Raw genomic sequence first — 10926 nt, 5'->3', positions numbered from 1 at the left:
TTTTTTTGAGACAGAGTTTCACTCTTGTTGCCCAGGCTGGAGTGCAATGGCATGATCTTGGCCCACCACAACCTCCACCTCCTGGGTTCAAGCGATTCTCCTGCCTCAGCCTCCTGAGTAGTTGGGACTACAGGCACCCGCCACCACACCCAGCTAATTTTTGTATTTTTAGTATAGATGGGGTTTCACTGTGTTGGCCAGGCTAGTCTCGAACTCCTGACCTTGTGATCCACCCGCCTCAGTCTCCGAAAGTGCTGGGATTACAGGCGTGAGCCAGCATGCCCAGCAGATCTTTTACTTTTTAAGGAAATAAATGAAGAAAAACAGACACAATTGGAGCCCTGTGGCATGCTCCCTCCCCGTCTCCCTTTGCAGAAGTGACGGGAGCCTCAGACCTCACTGCATATGTGCTCGGCCATCATGTTTGCTTTGCGTGTTTTTAGCTCTCATATGAAAAGTGTTATATTGCATCCCCCTTTCTGTGACATGGATTTTCCACTCAGCGTTGTGTTTTAAAATTTGTCCATCAGGATTCATATGGCTCTGATGTGGTTCTTAGTTGGGAATTCTGCCCCCTCAGGGGGACATTTGACAATGTGTCGTGATATCTGGTCACAGCGGGAGGATGCTGTGACATCTCGTGGTAGAGGCCAGGGTGCTGCTGAACATCCTTTGATGTGGAGGACGGTCCCCACAACAAGGTTATCCAGTCCCAAGTGCCAGCCCGGCTCAGAGTGAGGATTCCTCTCCAGTTCACTCGTTGGAAGTGCTAGAGAATGTTCCAGCATGGGAGCAGGCCTCACATCCAACTTCTCGGTCCTGGGCATTTGGGTTGTTTTCATTTTTCACTATTTTACTACTTTGGTAATCACTCTTGGCCAGGCGCAGTGGCTCACACCCATAATTCCAGCACTTTGGGAGACCGAGGCAGGCGGATCACAAGGTCAGGAGTTCGAGACCAGCCTGACCAATATGGTGAAACCCTGTCTCTACTTAGAATAGAAAAATTAGCTGGACATGGTGGTGGATGCTTGTAATCTCAGCTACTCGGGAGGCTGAGGCAGGAGAATCGCTTGAACCTGGGAGGCAGAGGTTGCAGTGAGCCAAGATCACGACATTGCACTCCAGCCTGGAGGACAGAGCGAGACTATATCTCAAAAAAAAAAAAAAAGAGATCGCGCCATTGCACTCCAGCCTGGGTAACAAGAGCGAAACTCCGTCTCAAAAAAAAAAAAAAAAAAAAATCTCATTATTAATCCTTCTTGTATCACATACATTTCCAATATTTTTTATTGATTTGTGGCTCGTGCTTTTTTACTGATGGCCTTTGTTGTGTACAGAAGGTTTTTATTTTATTTCATTTCATTTTATTTTTGAGATTAAGTCTCACTCTGTCGCCTAGGCTAGGGTGCAGTGTCATGGTCTCGGCTCACTACAACTTCTGCCTCTCAGGTTCAAGAGATTCTCGTGCCTCAGCCTCCCGAGTATCTGGGATTACAGGTGCCTGCCACCACACATGGCTAAGTTTTATGTATTTTTAGCAGAGACAGGGTTTCACAATGTTGTCCAGGCTGGTCTTGAACTCCTAACCTCAAATAATCTACCTACCTCAGCCTCCCAAAGTGCTGGGATTACAGGTGTGAGTCACCATGCCCAGCTGGCTTTTACTTTAATGTAGTTGAATTAATCAATCTCCTAAGCGTTTTAAAGCCTCACTTTTCTCATTTATGTATTTAACCATGTGAATTTATTTTTGGTCATAGTATGTGGAAGGGATAGAATTTTTCTCCTCACTTCTCATAAATGCAACCACATCAGTCTAGATCTATTTATTAATGGTCATTCGACATTTTTTGTTTCTTTTCTTTTTTTTTTGAGATGGAATCTTGCTCTGCCGCCCAGGCTGTAGTGCAATGGGCATGATCTCGGCTCACTGCAGCCTCCGCCTCCTGGTTTCAAGCGATTCTCCTGCCTCAGCCTCCTGAGTAGCTGGGATTACAGGTGCACACCACCACACCCAGCTAATTTTTGTTCTTTTAGTAGAGACAGGGTTTCACCATATTGGCCATGATGGTCTCGATCTCCTGATCTTGTGATCTGCCCACCTCAGTCTCCCAAAGTGCTGGGATTACAGGCGTGTGCTGCCCCGCCCGGCCTCCACTCCCTTTTTATTTTTTATTTTTTTTTGGTCTTTGACAATATTGGCGTTTTTCTTTTTTCTTTTTGTTTTTATTATTTTTTTTTTTCAGCATAAGCCTTCCTCAACAGTTACTGGCATTGTCAAGGAGTGCAGGCAGTTTTCTTAGAGAACGCCTCACCATCCGAATTGGCCTGATTGTTTCCTCGGGTGTAGACTCAGGTTACATATTTGGGGGAAGAATCCTGGGCCGGTGGTGGTGTGTCTTTCCTGCGTTGGTGTATCAGGAGGCACCAAATATGTTTGTCCTGTTGTCGGTGGCATTGAGTTGATCACTTGCTCCGGGGGGTATCCACCAGCTTCCCGTCTTTGTAATTAATCAACCAACTGTGGGGTAAAACTCTGCGGCCCAGAGTGTGCTCTGTGGCCCACAGGTGCTTCGCCAGTGCCTTGACCTTGAACATCTATCTATGAGCCTGCCTGAATCCACTGCCACACTGGAGGCTAAAAATTGACAAATTTCCCCTCCCTCCCTCCCTTCCTTCCTTCCTCCTTTTTTTTTTTTTTGGTAGAGTTTCACTATTGTCTCCCAGGCTAGGGTGCAATCTTGGCTCATTGCAAACTCCGCCTCCTGGGTTCAAGTGGTTCTCCTGCCTCAGCCTCCCAAGGAGCTGGGATTACAGGCATGCACCACCACACCCGGCTAATTTTTTGTATTTAGTAGAGATAGGGTTTCACCATGTTGATCAGGCTGGTCTCCAACTCCTGACCTCTAGTGATCCACCTGCCTCAGCCTCCCAAAGTCCTGGGATTACAGGCGTGAACCGCTAGGCCCAGCCAAAGTTACAATTTTCTAATGTGTTGTTTTCTCAATGTGTCAGCTAAAATTCATTGGCTGACATTCTTTTTAAAAAAAGGGACGCTGGCCGGGCGCAGCAGCTCATGCCTGTAATCCCAGCACTTTGGGAGGCCATGGCAGGTGGATCACGAGGTCAGGAGATCAAGACCATCTTGGCCAACATGGTGAAACCCCGTCTCTACTAAAAACACAAAAATTAGCCAGGCGTGGTGGCACACGCCTGTAATCCCAGCTATTCAGGAGACTGAGACAGTAGAATTGCTTGAACCTGGGAGGCGGAAGTTGCAGTGAGCTGAGATCATACCACTGCACTCCAGCCTGGGCAACAGAGCGAGACTCTTTCTCAAAAAAAAAAAAAAGAAGGGATCCCCACTGTCCTCCTCCCCAAACCCCAACTCCTTTTGAATATTGCTACAATCCCATGATTTCCTTTAAAAAATCAATGTGGTGTAATAATTCAGTACTGCTGTTATTCTTTCTTATACTCCAATGATTCCAAATTGGTCACCGGGAGCCAGGTCAGCCAGCCCCTGGGCTTGGATGCGTTCTGTTTGTTCTTGGGGCTTCTCCTTGCCTGTGGAATGAGATCTTCTTCCAGGTTCTCCGAGATGTTCCAGGCTCTCCCTGCACGTTCTTTGCCCAGCCATGAACCAGCCTTTACTCTGCTTCCTCTTAGGGGAGAAGGGTGTTTAGAAACCAAGCATGGGGCTGGGTGCAGCGCCTCACACCTGTAATCCCAGCACACTGGGAGATCAAGGCAGGAGAATGACTTGAAACCAGGAGTTTGAGACCAGCCTGGGTAACATAGTGGGACCCCATCGCTACGAAAACCAAACAAACAAAAACTACCACATTAGCCAAGGGTAGTAGCCGGTGCCTGTAGTCCCAGCTACTCAGGATGCTGAGGCAGGAGGATCACTCGAGACTAGGAGTTTGAAGCTGCAGTGAGCCAAGATTACACACCACTGCACTCCAGCCTGAGTGACAGAGCAAGACCCTGTCTCAAAAAACAAAAAAGAAACCGAAAGCTGGGCCCCAGAATTCCACCCTCCCTGGCCACCAATTCTGACTCCTCTGCTAGAAGCTTTCCTGGAACTGAGCTCATTGAAGGGACAGGCAGACCAGGGACACCCACACGTGCAGCTTCTCAGTGTCCACGGGGGGAGAGACAAGGGCTAGGACTGGTGCCTGGGCTCTGGCACACTCTAACTGGAGGCCCCGGGAGCTGACGTTCCTCCAGCCTCCTGCCTTGTCCTGTCCTACCAGCCCTCCTGCCTTCCTGCTGGGCCTTAACACAACTCCTGATGTTACTAAGAACGCTCCCATCTGTAGAATGCTTTCCATAATGCCAGAACTTTTCTTTTTTTTTTTTTTTTGAGAGGGAGTCTCACTCTGTCACTCGGGCTGGAGTACAGTGGTGTGATCTCGGCTCACCGCAACCTCCACCTCCCAGGTTCAAGCAATTCTCCTGCCTCAGCCTCCTGAATAGCTGGGATTACAGGTGCACACCACTACCCCTGACTAATTTTGGTAGTTTAACCTTGTCTATCTTTAAAATTGTGTGGACCACACCAGGTGCGGTGGCTGATGCCTGTAATCCCATCACTTTGGGAGGCTGAGGCAAGAGCCTTGGAGGATTGCGAGGTCAGGAGTTCGAGACCAGCCTGACCAACATGGTGAAACCCCATCTCTACTAAAAATACAAAAGGTAGCTGGACATGGTGGCAGGCACCTGTAGTCCCAGCTGCTCGGGAGGCTGAGGCAGGAGAATTGCTTGAACCCGGGAGGCAGAGGTTGCAGTGGGCTGAGATTGCGCCACTGCGCTTCAGCCTGGGTGACAGAGCGAGATTCCGTCTCAAAAAAAAAAAAAAAAATAGACAAGGTAGTTGCCAATGTTTGAAAATCCAAAGGTTTACATTAAGCTCGAGATTTCTGTTTTTTCTTGAAACATCTAGAGCAGGGGTCCCCAACCCCCACAAGGTGAGCGGTGAGCGAGCATTCCTGCCTGAGCTCCGCCTCTTGCCAGATCAGCAGCAGCATTCAATTCTCCTAAGGCGCGAACCCTCTTGTGAAACGTGCGTTCAGGGGATCTAGGTTGCGTGCTGCTTATGGGAATCTAATGCCTGATGATCTGAGGTGGAACAGTGTCACCTGAAAACCATCCCCCCCAACCAATTATTTGTGGAAAATTGTCTTCCACAGAGCTGGTCCGGGGGGAATGCTGATCTAAAGAACCAGCAACGCTAAGGCTTACGTCCCGCTGGCACGTCCAGTCTGAACTGAGGCTGCTTCTCACTCCAGACTTCCCTTGGCTGCCCCAGTGGCTGGCACAGGGCTGTCCAGCCTGGCATGCACAGTAGTACGCATTTGCTGCCGGCCCAGCAGACAGCTGGCTGGCTGGGGGTGGGCCCAATTGTCCCCACTCATAGATTTCTTGCTACCCTGGAGTTCTGCCCCAAATACTGTGGGTATTTGTGGCTGGTCATCCAAGAGGAATGTCAGGTGCTACCTGATAGCTTCTGTGGTCCCAGGGGTCCCAGGAGGTGAGGCTGGGCATCTCCAGCCCTGCCCGGGGCCTCCCCCAACCCTGCCATGGGCCTGAGGGCCATGCCACCTCCCAGAGCCTGCACATTCCTTCTAGGGCACCCAGGATCTGGGCCTGGGAAGGGTGACTGGTTGGGGCAGCCAGGCCCAGCCACACCACCACGTGATGGCTGCAGCTGAGGGCTCCAAGGGTGCGACTTTGAACCCAGCCTTTCAGGTTGTTGTGAAGGGACTGCTTGGCTAGGACTGTCTGCATTTTATTCAGCAGCTTGAAGGGTGACTTTAAATATTTAGACACATGGGACAGGGGCCTCCATCTGCGCTCTTGTCCCTGCCCTGGAAATGCAAGGGGTGGGGTGTCGACACTCAGAGGCCGGGATCTGGTCTCCAGGCTTATCATTGCCTGGCTGTGCCAGCCTCGGGCCACAGGTCTCAAAGCCACGCCGCCAAAGGCATTGTCCAGGCCTGCATGCCCCAGCACCTCAAGCCTGGCCTGGGCTGTGGGGGCCTCCAGGAGCCCCATCCCAACTTATAGGCCTGCTGTCTCCACAGATGCCCTGCAGGCTCAGCTTCTTGGGAATCTGCCCTGCCTGGCCCCCACATTCCTGCTGGGCCCAGCCAAGGGGCCCGTGTGTCCTTTCTTGGGCATGGGAAAGCCTCTGAAGGCAGGTGGCACAGTCAGCTGTGCCTGCTAGAAAGGGCACTGGAACCTCCATTTCCTGGTCCGTAATGTCCCATTCACACCCCACCTCCCCAGTCCTGTGAGCCTCCCTCTGCACTCGTCCCCCTCCCCCAACCCTGTCCCCAATCCTAAACCTCCTGCAGGCAGCAGGGGAAAGGGGATGGAGGTGGCTGGTGTTTGAGGAACAAGCGCAGAAGTTTCCGGGGCCTGCTGAGTCGGGCTGGGCTTGGTCGGGTGAGGGTGGTGGGGTGGGCAGGGGCGTAGGGATTCTTCCTTGTCCTTCTTTTTTTATTTTTATTTTTGAGATGGGAGTCTGGCTTTGTCACCCAGGCTGGAGTGCAGTGGCATGATCTCGGCTCACTGCAACCTCCACCTCCTGGTTTCAAGTGATTCTCCTGCCTCAGCCTCCAGAGTAGCTGGGATTATAGGCATACACTACCACACCCAGCTAATTTTTGTATTTTTAGTAGAGATGAGGTTTCTCTATGTTGGTCAGTTTGGTCTCGAACTCCTGACCTTGTGATCCGCCCACCTTGGCCTCCCAAAGTGCTGGGATTATAAGCATGAGCCACTGCGCCCGGCCTCCTGGTCCTTCTTGTTGGCACAAAAGCTTGGATTCCTCTGCAGATTACGAAGAATCTCAATCCTGCCTGGTGTGTACGGCAGGTGGAGGCGGGGGGCCCACCGCGAGCGCCGGGAGGGCAGAACCTATGTCTGTCTGGTTCACTGGGCCAGGCTGGGCACACTGAGGTGCTCAGGAATAGGGGGCATGAGTGACCCTGCACCCTCCTGGCGGGTTCTGGGGAGGGGGACAGAGAGGAAACAGAGCAATCACAGCAGCTGACACTTAGGGATCACTGACTTTGTGCCCGGCCCTGCTCTAAACACAGCAGGGCTCAACGCATTCACTCCTTACAATAGCCTGACCCTGCAGGCGCTACTTTCAACCTCCCCATTTCACAGACAAGACGGCCAAGGCGCAGAGAGACCGAGGAACTTGCCCAAGGTCATACAGTTGGCAGGTGGTGGGGGACAGCTTCGAGCCCAGGTCAGATTCCAGAGCTCACGCCTGTTAACCACTTTCTTTCTGCCTGGGGAGCTGCCCTCCCATTCAGGGGCAGAAATGTGGGCACTGGGTCAGCTGTGAAAGGCATGAGCTCCCAGGACTCTGGGCCTCACTCCAGCTGCTCCTGGCTGGGTCCCAAGGGCCACCTGCTCCATCAGCCAGGGAGCAAGCCTCTGGCCGGAAGCCATCTGGAGCACTTTAGCTGCAGGTGCCTCCACCTGGCCGCCCCTGTGGGACAGCACGGTCTCTTGTGCCACCAGGAGCACAGGCACTGGGCCAGACCCTGAAGTGTCAGAAGGGCACGTGGCAACCCCACTCCCACCCCTGGGAGCTGGAGTCCCACTGCCAGTGGACCCAGGCTGGGAAGGGAAGAGGGTGAGAGGGTGGGCAAAAAAATGAAAGGTGGGGCTTGGCATTTCTTTTGTATTTTTTCTTTTATGAGATGTGGTCTCCCTCTGCCGCCCAGGCTGGAGTGCAGTGGTGCGATCTCGCCTCATTGCAACCTCTGCCTCCTGGGCCTCCGCCTCCTGGGTTCAAGGGATTCTCCTGCCTCAGCCTCTTGAGTAGCTGTGACTATAGGCACCTGCCACCATGCCCAGCTAATTTTTATTTATTTATTTATTTTTGAGACGAAGTCTCACTGTGTCGCCTAGGCTGGAGGGCATAAGGATGGCTTGAGCCCAGGGGTTTGAGACCAATGTGGAAAACACAGTGAAACTCCGTCTCTACCAAAAATACAAAAAATTAGCTGGGCATGGTGGTGTAGGCTACAAGTTCCAGCTACTCAGGAGGTTGAGGTGGGAGGATGGTTTGAGCCCAGGATGCAGAGATTGAAGTGAACCCAGATCATGCCACTGCACTGCAGCCAGGGTGACAGAGACTCAGTCTCAAAAAAAAAAAAAAAAAAAAAGAAAATATTAATAGTTTATTAGTTCTGGATGAAGAGTTGTGGGTGAGTTTAATTCAAAAATTATTATGATTTTGATTTTCTGTATTTTTGAACTTCCCTACAAGTTGTGATATGCAACTTATAAGGAAAAATAAATAAGTAATGTTTTTCTTCCTGGGGGCCTTTCCCTTAACTCTTCTGGCTGGGATGTGCCTGGATGGACCAGGCCCCTGGGGAGACAGGGAGGCGGGCCCAGGTCTGCCGGGAGATGCCGCTGACTGCTCCCCAGGCTTCCATAACTGCCTCATAACCATAAGGCATGGGCTGGGCAGGAAATGCCGATGCAGCAATTCTGCTTATTTAGGGGAGTAGGTGGGAGCAGGGGACAAGCCATGCTGCCACAGAGGGTGGTGGGAGGCGTTTCCCCTGACAGCAGAGCCGTTTAGATGAAGCCAGGCTCCCCAGGGCTCCTTGCTCAGCCTGACCTGGCTGTGAGCGCCAAAGGAGGGAGGCAGGTGAAGGTATGGAGGTGGGGGACAGCTGCGGCCGCCCGCTGTGGGGTGGATGCCCCATACCTGCCAGGGCTGCTTAGCCTCGGGGTGAAGCACTGGGCTCGAGTTAGGCAGCCCTGGGTTCAACTCTCACCTCTGCTTCTTAGCAACTGTGACTCCAGGCAAGTGCCTTTGTCTCTCTCAGCCTCTGCTTACCCCCCTGTAAAATGGGCATGACAATTCCTTCCTCCTGAGGCAACGATTATCAATTTAGGACGATTTTGCTCCCAATTTGGCAATTACTGGAGGCACTTTGGGTTGCAACAACTGGGGGCGGGGCACGGTGAAGTGCCACAGGGAAGCCGGTGATGCTGCTGCACATCCCACGTGCACAGGGCAGCCCCCCACACCCCGCCACGGGGAATTACCCAGCCCCCACACCCCGCCACGGGGAATTACCCAGCCCCCCACACCCCGCCACGGGGAATTACCCAGCCCCCAAGGTCAATGGTGCCAAGGTTGAAAACCTTGCCCAGGGTGCAGGTGAGGGTTAGTGCAATAACGCATGCACAGTGCCTGGGCGTGCGGTGATGATGATCCAAGCCTCGCAATGCGAGCCTTTTCCCGTCACCTCCCAGAACCAGGTGTCAAAACATGAGCTCTGGGGACAAGGGTGTGCCGTTTAGAAGAGGATGGTCTAGGACTTTCGGCTCCGCCGACCTTGTTTTCTCCTTCTCCTGCTGCCTGGAAGATGTCAGAGTTTTTCTAAATGGCCACTGGCAACATTCCCTCCACCCTCCGGGAAGATCAGGGCCTCAGTGTGTCCCTGGGGACTGGGGCTGCCACTCTGACTTACAGTGAGCTCCACCTCCCTGGCCCTGGGTGCACAGGCCAGTCCCAGAAAAGCTGACGCAGCGTGGGCCCAGCCGACGGAGGTTAAGGACAGAATGCGCACCCACAGAGGTCCCCGCCTCCCAGAACCCTCGAGGGTCTTCGGGGACACACCCAGGGTGATATAAAGAGGCATGCCCTCTGCACCACCTCGTGGGTCTCTTCTCAGCCTCCAGCTGCCCACCTTCTGTACCAGGGGCTTCTACTGCAGCTCCCATGCCAGCCTGGCGCTGGTGTCTGATAGAGGGTGGCCCATTTGCCTCCAGGCAAGAACAGTGCTGGGATGCATTGACGCTCCAGGGTCCCCAGCCCCGTGATCCGGCCAGGGCTGGCCACTGGGGCTGGGCCCTGCTGTCCCTGTCCCAAGTTCTGCCTCTAGTTCTGCTTCTAGGTGACATTTTATCATCTTGATGACTAGAAGGAAGCACCCATGTTTACCGACTGCGGCCGGTGCTGCTGTTTGTCTGGGCCCGGCTGCCCTCTGCTCACTTGAAGGCAGGGGCAGTCCTGTTCGGGACAGAGGTGGACTCCTCTGCCTGAGTCATGGACAGTCCTCTTCCTGGTGGCCTGAGGGTCACCACAGGAGGCTGTGGCCAAGGAAGGGTGGGTTTCAGTCTCTCTCTGGCCTCAGAGGACTCAGGGGGCCTGGAGGTCAATCAGGGAGGGCCAAGAACTTGGGAAGTGTGTATGGAACAGAAAACCCAAATTCTAGTGCTTTAATAACATCAACGTTTATTTTTTTTCTCACACAGTAAGACATGCAGGTGGTGCAGTGGCTCATGCCTGTAATCCCAGCACTTTGGGAGGCCAAGCCCGGAGGATCACTTGAGCCTAGGAGTTTGAGATCAGCCTGGGCAACATAGTGAGACCCCAAGTCTATAAAAATAAGTAGAGAAATAAAAGCAATGCGGAGGTTGCAGCCAGAGCAAGTGTCCCAGGCTCTGCAACCTCCACCCCTCAACCCCCGCCAGCTCCACCCTCCACCGTCCTGAGGGGGACACTTATGCTCAGTGTCCACAGAAGGCTCCTTCCCCAACCTGCTGACTGAAAAGCAGGGGGAGGGACGAGAGAGAAGAACCAGAGCCACAAACTTGGACAACTGAGGCTTTGTGGGGCATAGAGGAAGGAATGGCTTTTAAGGAACTTTTTGGAAGACCCACCCATTATTCCTGCTTACATCTCACTGCCCAGAGTTGTGTCCCTGGCCTCTCTTATCCACAAGGAGGCCCAGAAAGGTGTTTTATATGGGAGCTTTGGGTCCCAGGCAGTGGGATTCTGTGCATAAGGAAGAAGGTGAGGGTGGAGACGGGCTAGCTGCAGGAGATGCAGGATCTGGCGGAAGGCACTTCTGGGTCAGCAGGGTGCTG

The sequence above is a fragment of the Aotus nancymaae genome, unplaced genomic scaffold (genome assembly GCF_030222135.1).
Source record: "Aotus nancymaae isolate 86718 unplaced genomic scaffold, 86718_ANA_hifiasm-v0.15.2.pri h1tg000158l, whole genome shotgun sequence".
Classification (NCBI taxonomy): Eukaryota; Metazoa; Chordata; class Mammalia; order Primates; family Aotidae; genus Aotus; species Aotus nancymaae.
This window is presented reverse-complemented; position numbering follows the sequence as displayed.